Source organism: Anabrus simplex, chromosome 1 (assembly GCF_040414725.1).
Source record: "Anabrus simplex isolate iqAnaSimp1 chromosome 1, ASM4041472v1, whole genome shotgun sequence".
Taxonomy (NCBI): Eukaryota; Metazoa; Arthropoda; class Insecta; order Orthoptera; family Tettigoniidae; genus Anabrus; species Anabrus simplex.
In genome coordinates this window covers 948100439-948119777 of record NC_090265.1, presented here as the reverse complement: position 1 = coordinate 948119777, position 19339 = coordinate 948100439, and positions in this window count along the sequence as shown.

Sequence of the window (19339 nt, the reverse complement as noted above, 5' to 3'; positions counted from 1 at the left end):
ACTCATGAAATTCTTTTCTCACGTCGGTGCTATCTTGCAATGATACGACATCTCGCAGCGGCTTCAATTGGTTTGCTTTGAAGAAGATAAAAGGGATAATAAGTAGATATTAATTAGATAAATTGCCAGCTGCTTTTGCTATTACAAGACGCATGGGTTTTACGGTCAGATGTGTATTAAGACGAACTCAAATACCCAGTACCCGAGACAGAGAAACTAACCATTAAAATCCTCGACCCGGCCGCTAATCGAACTTGGGGTCCTCTGAACCGATCGCCAGTACGCTGACCATCTAACCAGTGAGCCGGACTAACATGGATATATTATAATATATTTCGTTCATGTCCATAATTGTGCCATGCAGTGACGTTGCTTTCTGTCCTTACATGTGATTTCTAAAGGGACGCTGAACGTCTATTCAAGGCAAACTGTTTTTAGTTTAAAAAAAAGTAAGGGTAATTCAGTAAGGTCATGATTGAGCTCAGTCGATGATGCATTAATTTTAACTGCTGGTCGTATATTCAAATGTGCAGAATTTTGCTGATAGACGAGGGCTTATACCATTTAATTTCATTACAGTATCACTGTGTGTCTATTAATAGTTTTTACAACAGTGATATTAGACTTCCGCCTATAATATATTAGAACCTTTACAGTTGAGAATAATCTCAGTTGCAAGACTTACCATCGTAACATTCCGACTGACCAGTTGATTAGATTCTTGGCTCTGCTACCCGTCTTACTAATAAACGGTGTATAATTTTATACAAGGTTTATGCACCGTTTATGTGAAATTCGTTACTAACAAGCCGTGTATAAGCCTCCTGTGTATACGCACATTATAACTATACACAGTTTATTAGTAGGACTGTGTATACCAAGCTTATATACCTCTTCAGCACAAAACGTTACTAATAAACTGCATATAGGCTCTATCGTGTATAAGATTATTATAAGCAGTAATGTTAATGCATGGCAATTGTTATACACGGTTATACAGTCGCGAGACCTAGTTTAAGAAGTGTATAAGACAATCCATTGCATTTAACAGTATTTCCATGCACTCATATGAATACGATTGGTGGTGTAATTTGATGAATTGCATTAATTACGAGTTGTGTAACTGAAGTGGATTGAAATAATGAACAATTGTGACGATTTAGCGCACGATATTTTAGGTATCGCCTGTTTTAGGTTATGCACAATAGAGTTACTGAGTCTCTCTTGGGTGTCTATGGCTGAATTTTAATGAACTGTTGCCCTAGCCGTCTAACACCTCCCGAAGAAGAAGAAGAAGAAGAATAAATCGTAATTGTAGTCCAACCTCCCAATTTGCATGGTCAACCTGCCAGAACTGCTTTCATCAATAATTACTTTTGAGGTGACAAAAAATGAAGAGCATATATTATGTGACTAACAGACAATGTTCTCTACAAATTCATCTTAATTTATATTTATTAGTAAGACGGTTATAATACAATGGTGCCGATGAAACAACTAATAGGCCTAATGTAATAATAATGAGTGTGGAGTCAAATGCTTCACTGCTTTCTGAGAAGTAAGTCTTTTTTAATTTCAATTTCTGTTAGGGGCCCTTGTCCTTTTTGTAACTGTCTCCATTATTCGCAATTCTTTCAATAATCCCCCGAAAATTTGCTATTAAAGAGACGGAATGACAATGAATAACTATGAAAGAAATGATGGTTGGGCGTATATTTGTGTAATAATGTGTTCCTGCTTAATATACTTTTGAAATTGCGAGTTTATTATACATTATCTGTCTCTACAAATATCTTTCTCAAATTTGAGTATAAAAAGGGGCATATTCCTCGACATAAAAATATGGTATAACTTGAAAATCGTACGTAATATGATTTCCATACTTTGTAGTTGAATACGCAGAAATATAAATAAATGCCTAATAGAAACGTTTTTGATCAAACCTTTCTTTTAGCTACAAAACAGGTTTTCCTTTCTCCTGAAAAGTAAGGATTTTGGAATGTGTACCGTTTTCAACTCGCCGATTCAATTACAATTGCTTACGTTTTACGTATTATCCCAGTTAGGAGCTATTGATCTTTTAATACGCTTTTCTATTTTTTTGGCATTCATTACACAAGCAAGCTGAAGAAATGTTGATATCAGTAGAAGCCAATTTCCAGCTGTCTCAAAGGTGCTTTTCCTCGTTTTCTTCACTTGAACCGATTTTAGGGGACTTAACTTTGGTTGTGGCCTCCACCAAGTATTAATAGCAGCTGAGACTGTACGTAACAGGCGGGGAAGCTGATCGTATAATTTGAATATTCGACGAAGAGACACTTCGGTATATGGAAATAAACCATCGTTATTTAGGGCATCCGCAACACTGAAAACTTCTATATGTACCTTAGGACGTCACATCTGTAGTAGAAAAGATTTCACACGGTGCTCTCTGAATCAGGACCGGACAGATTCCGGATGCCAGATCGTCCTTGTGTCTAAAATTAGTGGGCTACAACTTGTCATGAAAAACCTACCTTCATTTAGCATAAAGGAAGCAAATAGAAAGCATTTTATGATAAAAAAATAAGAAATCCATATTTTAAAGCACACATTTAAATATAAAACTAGAGTAAACCACTAATCTGAAAACCTTTCTTTACTTGCACATTAATATTCTACTGGACTTAACAGGTATATATTAAAATAGCACTCCACATGGCGGCATTCTTGATGATATTGCCTTATGATAATATTTAACATGGTTTAGCTATGTTTATACTGCTATACGGCTGAAAGCAACGGGAAACCACAGGTGTAACCAACTCCTGAGGACATGCAACTTTCACTGTGTGAATGATTTACTGATAATGGCTTCCTCCGTGGTAAAATATTCCGGAGTTAAAATTGTCCCCCTACCGGGCGAGTTGGCCGTGCGTGTAGAGGCGCGCGGCTATGAGCTTGCATCCGGGAGATAGTGGGTTCGAATCCCACTGTCAGCAGCCCTGAATATGGTTTACCGTGGTTTCCCATTTTCACACCAGGCAAATGCTGGGGCAGTACCTTAATTAATGCCACGGCCGCTTCCTTCCAACTCCTAGGCTTTTCCTATCCCATCGTCGCCATAAGACCTATCTGTGTCGGTGCGACGTAAAGCCCCTAGCCCAAAAAAATAGTCCCCCAATCGTATCTCCGAATGGGAACTACAGGAGTGGGGGCAATCAGCAGGAAGATGAATGCTGACATTGTGCGAGGCGGAGTGTGGAATGTTAAAAGTTTGAGTCGTTGTGGTAGGTTAGAGAATCTGAAAAGGGAAATGGATAGACTAAAGTTACATGTAGTTGGTATAACTGACGTACGTTGGCAGCAAGAGCAGGATTGGTCAGGCCAGAATTATCAACACAAAACTAAACGGGGGAAATGCAAGATTTGATTTAATAATGAATAAGAATTAGGGCAGCGGGTAAGCTGCTACGACCAGCATAGTGAACGAATTATTGTTGTCGAGATAGACACCAAGCCAATGCCCACTACAATATTGCAGGTCTGTATGCCTACCGGCACTAGTTCAGCGGAGGATGATGAAATCAAAATGGATAGAAGATTTAATTCAATATGTAACAAGAGACGAAATCTGATTGTGATGGGAGACTGGAATGCAGTGATTAGCCAAGGAAGAGAAGAAAATGCAGTAGGGGAATTCGAACTGGGGCAAAGGAATGAAAGGGGAAGTGGGCTGTTTGAATTCTGCACCGATCATAATTCTGCCCTTGCTAATTCTTGGTTCAAACACCACAAACGACGGCTGTATACGTGGAAGAGCCCTAGAGACACTAGAAGGTATCAAATAAACTTTATTATGATCAGGCAGAGATCCAGAAACCAGGTGTTGGAATGCAAGACTTTCCCAGGAGCAGACGTGAGCTCTGACTATAACTTGGTGGACGTGAATTACCATCACAAGTTCAATAAATAAATTTAAAAAAGGTAGGAGTGCAAGAAGATGGGATCTAGATAAGAAAGAAAATAGTGTGGGGGATTACTTCAAGAAACATGTTGCACAAGGACTAAATGAAAAGACTGAATGAAACACAGTAGAGGAAGAATGGAAAGTCGTGAAGAATGAGATCAGCAGAGCAGCTGAAGAAAGGTTAGGAAGTGAGGTGAGATCAAGTAATAATCAGTGGATAACTTGGGAGATGCTAGACCTGATTGACGAACGGCGGAAGTACAAGAATGCAGAACATGAAGAAGGCAGAAAATAATACGTGTGGGAATGAAGTAGACAGAAAGTGCCAGAGCGCTAAGGAAGGATGTTGAAGGATGTATTGTTGTAGGAAAGGTAGATGTTGCATACTAGAAAATTAAGGAAACCTTTGGAGAAAGGATAACACGCTCTATGAATATTAAAAACTCAAATGGAAGACAACTTCTAGGGAAAGAAGACAAGTCAGAAATATGGCAGGAACATAATTATCCATCAATTGTATCAAGAGAAAGACATAGCTGGTAAGGTTCAGGAACAGGTCAATTTTCAGGTCAGAATTCGACAGAGCTTTTAGAGACTTGAATAGAAACAAGGCACTTGGAATTGATGACATACGTTCAGAATTACTGACTGCTTTACAAGAAACCAGCATGGTGAGGCTATTTTATTTATTGTGTAATGTGTAGGATACAGGAGAAGTCCGACCGTCCGAATTTAGGCAGAATGTTGTTATTACCAAGAAAGCAAGTGCCAACAAGTGTGAAAACTATCGCACCATTAGTTTAGTATCGCGCGCTTCCGAAAATTTAATACGTATTATTTACGGAAGAATGGAAAAACAAGTTGAAACTGAGTTGGGAGAAGATCAGTTCGACTTCAGATGAAATGTAGAATCAAGTAAACCTGGCTTTACGTCTGATATTAGAGGATCGAATTAAGAAGGACAAGTCCAGGTACATGACATTCGTAGATCTAGAAGAGGCTCTGGATAATGTCGATTGGGCCAAGCTATTTAATATTTAGAAGGTGATAGACATCAAATACCGAGAAAGAAGTATTATCTACAATCTGAACAAAGTGATAATAATAGATTGCTTTGAAAAAAGGCAGCAATCCAGAAAAGAGAGGCAAGGCTGCAGTTTGTCCCCTCTCCTTTTTAATGTTTATATTCAACAGACGGTAAAGGAAATCAAAGAGAAATTTGGAAAGGGAATCTCAATCCGAGGAGAGGAAGTCAAAACTCTGAGATGCTGATATTGTTATTTTATTTGAGTCTGCAGAAGATCCGGAGAAAATGCTGATTGGTATGAATACAAATGGACACGGCCATGGAGAAGGAGTATGATAAAAATAAATAAATCCAAAACAATAGTATTGTAGTGCAGTGGAACGAAGTCAGGTGATGCAGGAAATATTCGATTAGGAAATGTTTTAATGGAAATAGATGAATATTGTTACTTGGGTAGTGGAATAACTGACAATGGCAGAAGTATGGAGGATATTAAATGCAGACTAGCACAAGCAAGGAATGCCACTTACGAAAATAAATTTACTTACTTCCAACATAGATGTAGGAATTAGAAAGTTGTATTTGAAGGCTCGTGTGGAGCGTGGCTTTGTATAAGGTTACAAGTGAAACATGGACTATAACTAGCTAGGGAAGAAAGAGAGTAGAAGATTTTGAAATGTGGTGTAAATAAGAATGCTGAAGGTGATGTAGATAGATTGAATCACGAATAAAGAAATATTGAATCGAATTGGTGAGAGGAGAACGATTTGGCGAAATTTGACCAGAAGAAGAAATAATGATAGGACACATCTTAAGACACCCAGGAGAAGTGTAGGCAGGTAGGGGTAGACAAGGTATGAATATCAGAGTAGATGTAGGATGTAGTAGTTACATAGAAATTAAAAGATTAGCACAGGATAGGGTGGCATGGAGGGCTAAATCAAACCAGTCTATGCAATGATGACCCATACAACCTCGACTACAGCCCTCCTCTATCCCGTCGGTTAGAAACCTGTCACCAGTCGAATTCGCATGTGTAGTCATTTTATTATTTAAATGTTAGCATTATATACTAGTTATAAAATAAATTATGTATATTTTCCGTTTTTTCAGAACACTGTTAGAGAAGACTTGATTGATACAGTTTCTCATTTTTGTCATTCTCTAAAGTTTGAATAATTACATTAAGAAAAGAAACATTCTTCAGTGTTTAACCAAGTAGAAGAAGTGGTTTGATGTAACATGTTATTTTCGGATCGGAAGCATAGTCTTTAAAAGATGAAATAATGTACAGAATAGCTATTATTATATTGATTATTAGTGTGTCAAGTACCACTGACTCCGGTATTAGCTATATTGGAAGTCCACCATATGGCATCCTCCAGATACTTTTCCAAGGTTTCCCGATTGCAACACCATTGAAGTTCTGTGATAGAATGGCAGCAAAGTAAAAGCCATAAGTGAGTGAAATTAAATTCGTGGCATTGACGACTAAACATTTAATCTTCTAGAATGAAAGAACGACATAAAGGCATTAAGAACAATTACAGCTAAGTAAAAGCCATAGTGAAACAAAATTCACGGCGTTGATGACTACCAATTTAATTCTCTAAAATTAAGGGAAAAAATCATGAAGGAGAAGAAAGGTACGTTTCATTACCTTGCATGATTGAGCTCGGCAGTGAAGTGACAGCCGTTATTGGCCAAATGCTTGCGTGGACAGCCAACTATGGAATGTTTACTTGTTCTTAGAATGACTTTAATAGTGACCCACTTCGAATGACAAATCGATTAAGTAAACATTTTGTTTGCATGTAGTACACCTACTTACTTGCTGTCTTTGAAGTCGTATTGAATACCGAGATACTTCTATACACCTGTTAGAAAAGAGCTCGAAACACAGTTCAGATTTAGAAATAATTTTTGGAGAAGAAATTTCGTAGTGTTATGACGTATCTGCCGCATTTTATGAAAATTGTCTGTTTGGTTGTTTATTTTTTGGTTGGTTAGGTTGAACAATATTATATACGTCAACAAACTTAATATTCCTCTCATTGATGTTCGTATTAATTGGATACTATAACTTTGGAGCAAGAAATTGTTACCTCATTCGAAGAATACATTCCAGTCCATTGACATCCCATCAAAGTCTTGCATGTTGTGAAATGTACGTAGCAAACATGGTTCCCTAACTAGCCTGACTTTGATCGCACTTTCTTGTGCCAGCTTTCGTCTGTTAATTTTGTTTTACATCTTCCCTTGGTTAGTTCTTCTTTTTCTTCCATATTCCAAGGAAACTAGATTGGCGAGGCCTATCAGACTTGCGTTGTTCGATTTCCATAGCTCTTTCTTTATCCGATACCGTTATTCTTCAATCATTAGGCCTCTTCCTCCTTCGAATACTGTTGAGTAAGGCTGATAATCTCTTCTTTTCCACAAACAACATAATTTGTTCAGAACCTTAAATGTTCAAACAACTTGAGCTCCTCCGTCGGTCATTACGTGATAAATGTTCAGATTTCGAGTTTGATGGGTTACTCGTTTAATTAGTGCTTTTATGTTGTTGTTGTTTTTTTTTTTTTTTTGCTAGTTGCTTTACGTCGCACCGACACAGATAGGTCTTATGGCGACGATGGGACAGAAAAGGGCTAGAAGTGGGAAGAAAGCGGCCGTGGCCTTAATTAGGGTACAGCCCCAGCATTTGCCTGGTGTGAAAATGGGAAACCACGGAAAACCATTTTCAGGGCTGCCGATAGTGGGATTCGAACCTACTATCTCCCGAATACTGGATACTGGCCGCACTTAAGCTACTGCAGCTATCGAGCTCGGTCGCTTTTATGTTAAATTGATCACTCAGCTGATTAATTTGAAAACCGATCACATGGTGACAAGTTATAACAACATAAAAAGCAATCACGACTATCAGTTTATTTATTCTGGCGAAAAGGGTTGATTAATTAATTGTATTCCCCAACAGATAGGGAAAATAAGGTATGCAAGCTTGTAGTTTTATGTATCTCATGATAATGTGATCATGAAAAACAAACCCCATGGCAGAACAGCACCGTCGCACCTCCCCCTACCAAGCAACCACTGCTCAGCTTGAAAGCCTGCAAATTACGAGATCAGCGCGACGAATCGTCCTGGTCGTAATTCTTGGCTTTCTAGAATAGGTTCGTGATCATAGCACAGGAGAAATATGCTTATTCTTTTGTTGGAGAATGGCACATACTCTACTACTAAAGCTTAGATGCTGGAATTTGCATGCTGGTGAAGGACCATCGCCGTATTATACTGAGACTACTACACTGAACTTTATCTAGCAGTAGAACGTCGAACAAAAGGCAGGCTTGTTTCCTCAACTCCTATTCCTTGTTTTGCAGCCTTGTGGTACAGGAGTAAAGACAAACGTCTGTCTCATCTTAACTCATTGTACTTCTGTATTACGCCGGGTAGAAACCAGCGCCCTCCTTGGATATCAGTGCAAAGATTCTTATTTATATTTTTGCTACATAACTTTCAGATAATTTCAGCTGTCTGTTAACTGTTATCTTATTGGAAAAAATATCTGGTTGTGTGCACTTGTCTTCTGTTAAAAATGTATTCATTGTAAATCATTTATTAGAAAGTCCGCCTCCATAGTTTTGTAGCTTCCCGCCGTCGCTCTTGCGTCTATTCCAGGTAACATCACAAAATTAGATTAATCCAATCTTCTAAATGTAAAGCAAGTTGTATTTCCCTCCCAAACGATATCTATATGCATAACCCAATGCTTATGTAAGGTTCATATAAAAGCCAAGAAAAGTCCTTACCTGCTAATTACTGTATGTGATACAGGCCTAACCTCATTCCTGGATCGAAAGATTCCAACAGGGTTTGACCGTACTCAAAACGTATTCCTGATTATTATTATTATTATTATTATTATTATTATTATTATTATTATTATTATTATTATTATTATTATTATTATTATTATTATATAAAATCCATTGCGTTTTTTGTCCAGCTGTGGGTCTGTCCGAGGATTTTTACCAACTTCCCGATGAGCTAGGAAATTCAAATTTTTAGTAAATGTAGTTTTGCTCAAAAATCATAAACAAACCTCCCGTAAGTTCGACATAAATTCTTTTTAAAAAATAAGGAAAGCTTCGCTTTTATCTTTGTCACTTGTCATTTCCCGCTTGCTCTGTCTCGCGTACACGTTATCACATTTCCGTACCTAATTCCCTGAAACTACAGTTAATGTGAGCGCTCTTTTTCCATCAGGCTGCCCTTTCTCTAGCTGAAGCGAGTGGCTTGGGGTCTACCAGTTTTCATTCTCCTTGATGTATTGACGTCGAATGAGTTCAGGACTGTGATTCTTATCCTTTACAGTTCTGGTTTTACACTTAAAAAGTCCAGAATTGAACAATAAATTTCGCAGTATCATTTTCTTGAAGATGTTTCGTCAGAAAGCACTTCCTCCAGTCGTGGATATGATGACAGCTAATTGAATATAAAGTCGTAATTGATAGACTAGCTTCGTATACGTGTATTCTCGTGAGTAACTTTGACCATTATTCAGAGAAGGGTTATATTTTATGTGCACGCACCTGTACATAATTTTAGGGAGTGCTATAATTACTCCCTTCACGACAATGAAATGAAAACACTCTGCTCTTGCCGGTGAGTTTTAGGTATAAAAGACAGAGAGCTGTGTATTAAAAGGAAAAATGTTAAGATATGACGCGACAAAGCTATTTGCTGCACAGAGCAAAGCGAAATAATAAGGTGCTCTACTCATTAACATTGGAATTCAGAATAAAGTACACCTTTAATTCTGTTTTGTCAGATTTCTGGCATGAGTCCAAGGCCTGGCAAATCTCATTACAATACGATATTTTATTCGTTGAGCTGTAGGTAATTGGCGGCGACGAGATAAGAGGAAAGGGGTTGGTCGCTTGTTAGGCATGCCTTGGCAGTACACGCACGCGATAAGACAAGTCCATTGCTAATTACGAGGACCCCACTGCTGGAAGTAATGTAAGGCACTTTTGAAAGACAAGTTGGGTTGCCACAGACAATCTGGCCAGACTTTTGAAGAGAAGTTCGCAAGTATCTTTACAATAATAGAAATAAATTTGTATGGGTATTGTATATAGTTCCGAGTTATTGTCCTAATCAAGGAAATCTCGTGGTAAATATATCTTGATTTATGAATAGGAATGTATCAATGCGTTGAATGCGGTTATTATAATGTTACCAAAAGTCAAATATATATATTGCTTATTTGTTTGTTTCTTTGTTTTGCATCTTAATATAGCTTTGATCTGTCTTTTTACACCGTAACATAGCTTTGATCTTCCAGTGGAAACAGTAACGAATAAGGAATAATGCTGCACCGGTCCTAGATCAAATAAATTAAATATCCTAACTACAATTGTGCCAAAAACCTTCAATACCTGCCTTCTAGAGCATCATATTCTTAATGGATGTTAAAAAATACATTATTTTCTCTCCAAAGCTGACTTAAACAATAATAGTAGCATTTCGATGTCACGTTCGCCACGATGAAAGATTACAGATACACGCGGATGTCCACCGTCTGTTGCCATTTTTTGATTCATGTAGAATTTTTGCGCCTGCCTTTTGGCACAGGCCAAAGCAAAAGGTAGCTTCCACTAAAGTATCCATCTCATTTTAGTCTGTGACAGTATGAAAGATTCTGAGTAATATCATTCGTAGCACGACTAGTTCGTCTGGGTGTTATGAAATGTGTTACCCATAGGCCTGAGGACTTTAGACACACATCTCCTTAAGATGCCTTCGTTGTAAAGGAATTACGTTTGTGATTAGCCACACCAGTGAAAAACTAGTTCAATCATTAATTTGAAGTTTGACTTCATTTTCCTTAGTTTTGTGAAAGAATTAGTGGATGTTGAAATTTTTGAAGATTTCTTTGTATGCCAGTTTCCTCTTTGTACTCCGGCTATTTTGTTGCACGTATTGCACTGATAAGCATGCTAAAGTGAGTTTTACCACAATGTTCAAGAACCTAAATTGCTCAGCAATCTGTGATGTGTTTTATATTAAAAGAAAAGAGTTACAGAAAATCTTGACCACGTCAGTTCTTAAGGGCATCGTATAGTTACCAACCGCATGCCACATATGACCCCTGTGACCAAAGGCCAGCACGCTAACCATTTGGCCATGGAGCCGAACAACTCGTTCCTGTGATTTTGCGTCACGTCCACATCTCTGCTGCAGTTCTTCTCTTTGTTTAATATCCGGCTTTGTGATCCTTATATACTACTTTGCAAAATCCTTCCTTTCTCCGCCACTCGATAACAGTAGCCGCTGGATAACTTAATAACGTCAGGAATTAGAGAATACCGAGATTATTTACCTAGTGTATGGCTTTTAGCGCCGAGAGTGTGCGAGGACATGTTCGGCTCGCCTGGTGCCAAGCCTTTCTGTTTATCGGCCGTGAACGACCTTCGTGTCTGGGTGTGAGGTGATGATGATGATTTATGATGATCGTGAAGTAGAGAGAGGGTGAAATCTGGTGTCAGCACATAGCCTACTCCTGTCGACGAACACAAGTCTGTTCAATGCTTAACACCGCCACCAATCACGAACCCACGAATCACCTTCAACAGTATATGCCCTCACTTTATATGAAGTTTGGAAGTGAATTCAGGCTTTTGACCCGCAGTCTGGTGATTAGAAATTGTATACCACCACCTCTCCTATCCTGCCGGCTAACATTCTGATGATGATTTATTCTTTCCACCAAGGGGATCGAACCGGCTAACCACTGTGTCAGACCATACAGACTTGACACCTGAACGATCATGGCCACCATGCGAGCAATGCAGAGGTGACCAAGTGATACCGGGGAGTACAAGTGATGGAAACGAGTGTGGCACACTAAGATGATCTGTGGTCATCGCCCATGTTTTACTAGCTGCGTCCGCCGAGTATATGGCGGAACTACTGTAGGTCCCGTCTCTGTCGGTTTATTAGCTGTTCGTAAAGTTATCTGGGGAAAAAAATCCATTTTTCTGGCCTTTCTTCAGTCCTTCACTAGTTAGAGCTGTTAGAACATGGCATCACCACTTCTGAGCACCAGCGGATCGTTCGAGTGATGCGTAATTTCAATGAGGGTAAATTAAAAGCCAGTGTTTAACGGAATGGCCTCGAGGGTACCTTTTCTTCTAGTTTAGTTTCAAATCCCTGTGCTGTCGTTTGTTGGACTGCCGTATGAGGGATTGGTGATAGTAATGATTGCTCTCCACCAAGAGCAAGGCCGGCTTGTTTTGTGTCGTGTACTAGAAGTTAATTAGTGTGCAGTCTGAGCGACGCGCGGGGAGAGTCTAACTGAACAATGATCGTCTGCCTGTCTGGACCGAGAGCCCGTTACAAACTTTCCCAATCTTCTTCATCTCAAGGGGCATTCAAATGAGAGTCTCGAGAGTGTTGATAATTAACGGAGGAAGAGACCATTGGTAGCTGGGGGGTGAATAAATGTTGTGGAGGCATAAGACGAGATTAGCAGCCCTTCGTGACAGAAGAGAAAAGGTATACTTATTTTCCAGGTGTAACAACAAGTATTCTTGCATAATATGTGGGATTACCAAAGAAATTCATACTCGCCGAATCATTGGCCAAAATTACATTCACTATGCCATCTACAGAAAAACCCCGAACCGTTCGATAAGCAACCCGAGAGCCAGCAAATGCCACGTAATTCGAAACGAATCGGTAGATGGAAAAGCAAACGGTCATTAAGTGCAGTGGGAGTTGCTGATTCGTGGACTATAAACAAATAGCATTTTACTTTTAGTTACATTTCATGCACATTTGCTATTATTTCACTACGTTTATTTCGGTTCGCCGGCCCCGTGGTGTAGGGGTAGCGTGCCTGCCTCTTACCTGGAGGCCCCGGGTTCGATTCCCGGCCAGGTCGGGGATTTTTACCTAGACTGAGGGCTGGTTCGAGGTCCACTCAGCCTACGTGATTAGAATTGAGGAGCCATCTGACGGTGAGATGGCGGCCCCGGTCTAGAAAGCCAAGAATAACGGCCGAGAGGATTCGCCGTGTTGTCCACTCGACACCTCGTAATCTGCAGGCCTTCGGGCTGAGCAGCGGTCGTTTGGTAAGCCAAGGCCCTTCAAAGGCTGTAGTACCATGGTTTTTTTTTTCGGTTAAAGCTATTTCCAGTTGCGCCAAAAGATGTTCGTCAGGGATCTGTATTTTGACGTGGCATAGTTCACTTGTAAAAGCAGTCGTTCACATAAGTAAGCAGAAGCAAATTTAGCTGAAAATTATCTTAATTTCATGTGCTTACGTAAGTGTGATGGACGAATGAACACTGACCTACCGCAGTGCTATCTCTTGTACAGTAGCTTGCGCGGAGGTCATGAGCCACTTGTGATTGCTTGTACTATGCTTTCTTTAAACGTTATTAAAGAGTAAAATTGATTACATTTCTTATGATAATATGGTATGTTGCAAACGCTGTGGTGTAGGTGTAACCCGACTACCTGTTCACGGGGTTCAATTCCCGGCCAGTCCCGGAATTTCAATTCTGGATTGAGACCTTCAACGGAGTTCACTCAGCCTCATGAGAGAAACTGATGAGCTCTTTGATACGAGAGGAAGCGGAGATGGTAAAGAAGTCCAAGCAATACGACTGAGGATGTCCTGGTTGACCCTTGTCAGGCCGTATTTCTAAAGGGATGTTGCGCCACGAATTTGTTTCCTTTTTTATATATACTAATTTCTATATAACTGGCCTACTAGACGTTGAAGATATAAATACACATTCCTTGTATTTATCATACATTGAGCATAATATTCCACAGATCTAGAAACAGATTGTATTGTATATTATAATACTCCATTTAAATATAGACTTCATATGTCCGAAAAGAAATTTTAGTCGTCGAATACGTTTTTGATCGAAATTTTTGATAAGATTTTATTGAAATCAATAAATTGTTATTTAACTTACGCTATTATTATTAAATGAAAAGCGCACAATGTGCAAAAACAGTTTTTGTACAGATGGTCAACTATGCTAATGCCATTCGTATTATTGAGGTTGTCCTCATTTTGCAGTTTTGTGCATGGTATCTTTCACAACGGTCGTTGCACAGGTTACATATACAGTCTTCGTTCGGCTGGTGGAAGTTTTTTGTTTGGCAGAATCTGTGGTGAAATCCATGAGTGGCGTAACGTGTAATTACGTGCCGTAGCTCGTAATTTGCTTGCTTCCACTCTTCCGTCATTATGGCGTCCGTGGAATAGAAGTCGGACCAAATAGCATTTCGTTTCTCGTTTAAAGTTTGGCGTGCATTCTCGTAGGGCTTGTTTTGTAGACAAAACTGTGTTTTGATATCGTCAATGAACTTACGCTATGTATTGATGATTGAGCAGTTGTCATATTGTTACCCTGTCCGCCTCCAGCTAAACTGTTAACGTGCTGGTCTTTTGGTTCTAGAGGTTCAAGTAGACGTCAACTCGAAAGACCTGCGCCTATGTATTGTCAACTAGTTGTATAATTTCTGTTGTATATTTGTGTGTTTCTCTTTTTTTTTCTGTCCTTTGTTTGTCTGCTATTCCAGACATCATATTTAGGAAAAAGAGAACCGAGTGTGTAGGCTACATAGTATACAGGATCTATGAAAATAAGTTACGAAAAATGTATGGGCATAATAAATCCAATAATGTAAGAGAGGATCCGTCACCCATTTTTTTTCCTAAACCGTTTGGTTAATTGCCATGGGTAGGGCCTAACTGGTTCGTATACCATATGTCCTGCGCGACGTAGTGCACTGAATTTGCAACAGAACTTCAGCGGTGAAGAGTGTTAATATTAGCGTTCAAAATTCCCAAGGAAAATGCATGGGGTACACAGAATGATGAGAACTTTTACTAGTGATTGGAGTACAGACATGAGCGCGTGACTGTTTACATGTGCTCTGCATTGACAAGCAATCCAGTGAGTGCACTGCAGGACTCAACACATGTATGGGAGGGGAGTGCCGTCGGGAAGGAGAAGTTTAAATCATTATTTCCTGCAAGTTTTCGCGCTTCTGCCCTGCACCAGGTGAAATATACTATAAAAATGAAATAAAAATATTAATGTTCACAGTATGTCCGATACACAAACAATTAACAGAAATCAATTATCACTAAACATATTTCCTCATTGGCCCAAGGACTCTAAAGTCGAGCTGTAAAGACCCAGCCTGTTACATCAGGAAACCTAAATAACGTGTAGTGTACATTTCATGTACATTTCTGATTAACACCTATCAAAACACAATGATAACGTACGGAACTACATTGGACTTTAGGCTATATCCTAGGATACTCTTTAATACTTGTCAGTACCACAGGATGTGTTTGCAATGTTTACCTTTATTACATAACTTATGTTACGTGGGTATATCATTCAGATTTTGTTAAACTTTGATATGCACGAAATATACTGTGTTTACCCATATGCTTCATAAAACAAAGGCATTACACTCACCCGAAACCGGAGGAGTTTTACTACTAGGATTTAATTTTTGTACGCCAGTCGGTTCAGCATTCCTTAGCGCATTATAATCAGAATAAAAACGCTACATTATCCGGGCATGATCAGATGCTGCTTTGTGAAATGCCGCCATTATCAACAAGGTTGCATGTGAACGAGCGACACGTCAGTGTGCTTGCGGTAGCGCACCGCCCAAGGTTATCAAGCTTAGAGAGCTTGGCCGGTTAAACGCTGACAGGCCGACACATAAGATGCTCACGATTGCACTAATATGTCTTTATCGATTTTCTGGTGAGCTTTCATCAAGAGTAAATCAAATTCGCTAGAGATCGATTTTTGTTTCAGAATACTGCGCCCACTTTTACAGTTCCGTAATTTATTTTCAAAAATTCTGTACATCGTGTAGCTAAAAATTGCGTTCGGGAAAAAATGCAGGTTTTTGATCCGTAAGTATGTATCTGGTACGCTTGTAAACTTCCTTTCAGGAAAGTGCTCTGACTCTGCTGCATCTCGTAAGAAGTTGCTGAAGTTATGTTTAATACATATTTTTAATACTAATTTGAATAGAATAAAGCGCCATTCTTTTGTGATGGCAATTTGCAAGATGACGTCCATTTAGTTGTTGCTTACCTTTGCTTCATGGTGTATCTCATTCTAGAGATGCTGAATAAAAACACGAATAATAAGATGCTATACCACTTAGTATATAAGCCATGGAAAAAGAAAAAATTGAGACAGGTTGTGAGTTGGTGAAGTGGCACTTCACTCACTTCACCTCAAAAGCCTCTCTTGCTTGAGACTGTCCTGTGTCGCCTGACTACCTCAGAGTCAGAATGTCAGCCCTCTCTTCAACACTGTACCTCGCAGTGTAAAAACAGCAAGAAAATAATTTTCTATCTGTATAGGAAATCTGATGTCTGGTTTGTAATACACAGGATTATATTTGTTTTAGCCGTTTCGTTTCAAACTTGGGACATCTTGATCTCGTATGTATTTTTTCTTTTCGTTTTACTCCTTTGGCTTTCTGGTCCTCTCAAAAAACAAACTTACTTTAGACTGCTTTAAACTTAAATTATTTGTCTTACTTTGGCTCCAATTGTCTTCTTGGTATAAATATTGAAATTATTTCAGTTACTGTGGCTATAAGTAACGCTCTGAAGACGGGGAACAACCAGCTGCATTGTTTTAGGAAACAAGCTTTTAATCCCAAATTAAAAACTACAGCAAATAAGGACTTAGGGATTTGTTTAGAAATCATCATCGTAGAATACTTGACTCCTTTTCGTCAACCTGATACAGACAATAGCAAACAAACTAGGAACAAATAAACATTTTGAAGTTTTCGTACCGCAATCTTTGCAACCTGTATGACCGATACGTTGCATTTTGTATCCCTCAAACTTAATTTGAAATAAATCTACTGCGAACTTAAATGTTTCAATTTTTAGTGAAAATCGTATAATTTTAAGTGATATAATACAGTATTTATGGCATGATAAGTTTCATATAATGAGTATTTTTCCCTTGAGATAAATTTCTACCATATTAACAGTATATTTTAAATTATTTTTTGTTGACGCCATAAGATAAGGCTTGTAGTTACGTACACAAACTGTATTTTTGAAAGTATAGCGTCAATATATAGGCCTATATGTCTACTTGGGAAAATTTAGGTAACGGTTTCATTGGTAAGCGGGATATTTTAACTCCGAACCCCAAAATATGTATAGATGACAGCGCAGTACGTGACAGAGCATTCCTAGTACATGAGGATAAAGTAGCAAATCGTTCCCTACTACTAAATTAAGCAAGAGCAATAGCACAATCAGCTACAGTAGAACTGACAAGGATAAGATTTAACGTCGGAGTTTCGAAGATTTTTATGTTACGCACATGAAGGGAAGAACAATTTTGTTTTGAAACATGATTGTGTTCCCAGGGAAAATCACGTAGTAAACTCCAGGCTCTGGCTTGATTTACAAAAACAGGCTTGTTGTTTTACATAACTCTTGATATCGTGATAATAGCCACGTGCCCTCCAGTTTTACGTGGAATCCGAACTACAGGAACGAGAATTTTCTTTTCAAAAATTCCCCATGCGTTGGCCAGAGCTTCAGCGACGGCTATCATAATGACAGTGTCACTCGACTGTCACGCGCTTTTGTCCACTTTCCGTGGCTGACTGGTTAGCGTCTTCGCCTTCGAGTCTTAGGGTCCCAGATTCGATTCTCGACTGATTCTTGAGAGTCACTCGTGAACTGTTAAGTCCCTTGGTTCGGGGACTGGGTGTTTGTGTTATCCTGAACATTCCTGCAACTCGCACACCACACACACCGCTGTCCACCATCACGCTAACATGCAGGTTCCAATACACGATATACGCCGTCCACCCTTGTCGGAGAGTCTGCCATACAACGGCTGCACTTGCCTAAGAATTACCACATTAAATTATTATGATTATGATTATTATGATTATTATTATTATTATTATTATTGACGCAACACGCTCTTAAAGGCAATCACATTGTGTGCTGCTTCCTGTATAATGACATCTTTTTACTGAGTATCTTGTATGTGTTGCCTGATCATGGGACAATATTTTCCGAACTAAAATATTATTCCAGACGTTTCTGACTAGGTGAATTCACAAACTTACGGTACAATAATGCTTCCGTGTTCTTTCATCCGTGTTATTGGAGGAAATAACAATATCGTTGCTGAATGGTCTCTCTTTGTGGAATGGCAGTTATGCCCTAGTTCGCATACTGGCATGCTCCCTCCTTTACAACAGAATGTTGAGAGTTGAGAGAGATGGATGTGAAACTCAGACTGTGACGGGAAGGAATAGCAAGGATAATAAGCAACCTGTGTCCTTTGGATTACCCTCCTTAAAATCAATGAATGCTGAAGAGAATCGTTGCTCGTAGCGTCTCTTCTGGATATAACAGGTTCTTGGGCGAATAATTTATGGTTGTTGTAGGTTACATTATTGCGATTTCTGCTGCCTTACTGATTTATTTCCGTATTCTGCGCCATTTTGCGAGATAAATTATCATATGCTCATTTTCTGTGCTTCTTGCTCTGAGAGTCGTAGATCTTGCCAGCTATCCTTGAAGTGGCTCCCTGTGTTTTCTTCATTTCACTCCCTGGAAAATGCTGGAATAGTACTTATCTCAATGCTTCAAACGTTTTCTTCCCAATCCTGACCCAAATAATTCCAGTGAATCAATTACCACAAAAACTCAGGTTTTCACATAGAATTCGGTTAGTCATTCGTCATCTGTTCCCAATTTAGAGAGCAATCCTGTCTGACGTCAGTGGCACTTGAGGGTGTTAATGATTTCATGTGGCTATTGCTAGCCTGGTACGACTCTTGTAAGGCAGACCCTCTGATAAGGGTGGTCGGCTGCCGTGTGTAGGAAACTGCGCGTTAGTGTGGTGGAGGATAGTGTTGTGTGTAGTGTATGAGTATGAATTGCAAGAATGTTGCGGACAGCACAAACTTCCTGCCCCCGTGGGAATAAACAGCTTAAGGTTTAAAATCCCTCGGACCGGTCAGCAATCGAACGGGAGCCCCGAAGACCGAAGGTCAAAACGCTGAGCTCAGCCATGAAGCCAGACTCTTGAGGTGTTTACTTGAAACTATGCCGTGACGTTGGGTTGTACGACAGAATTCCAGCAGCTCGAATTTGTTGTAAGAAATAACGTTATTATGCTGGCGTCAGTGGTTTGCCTGCTGGTTTCTACTAGATCACGAATTCTATCCCAACAGCAGTCAGTGAATTTTTGAACGTGGGAAAATCCATAACGCACCATGTCGTTCATATCGGC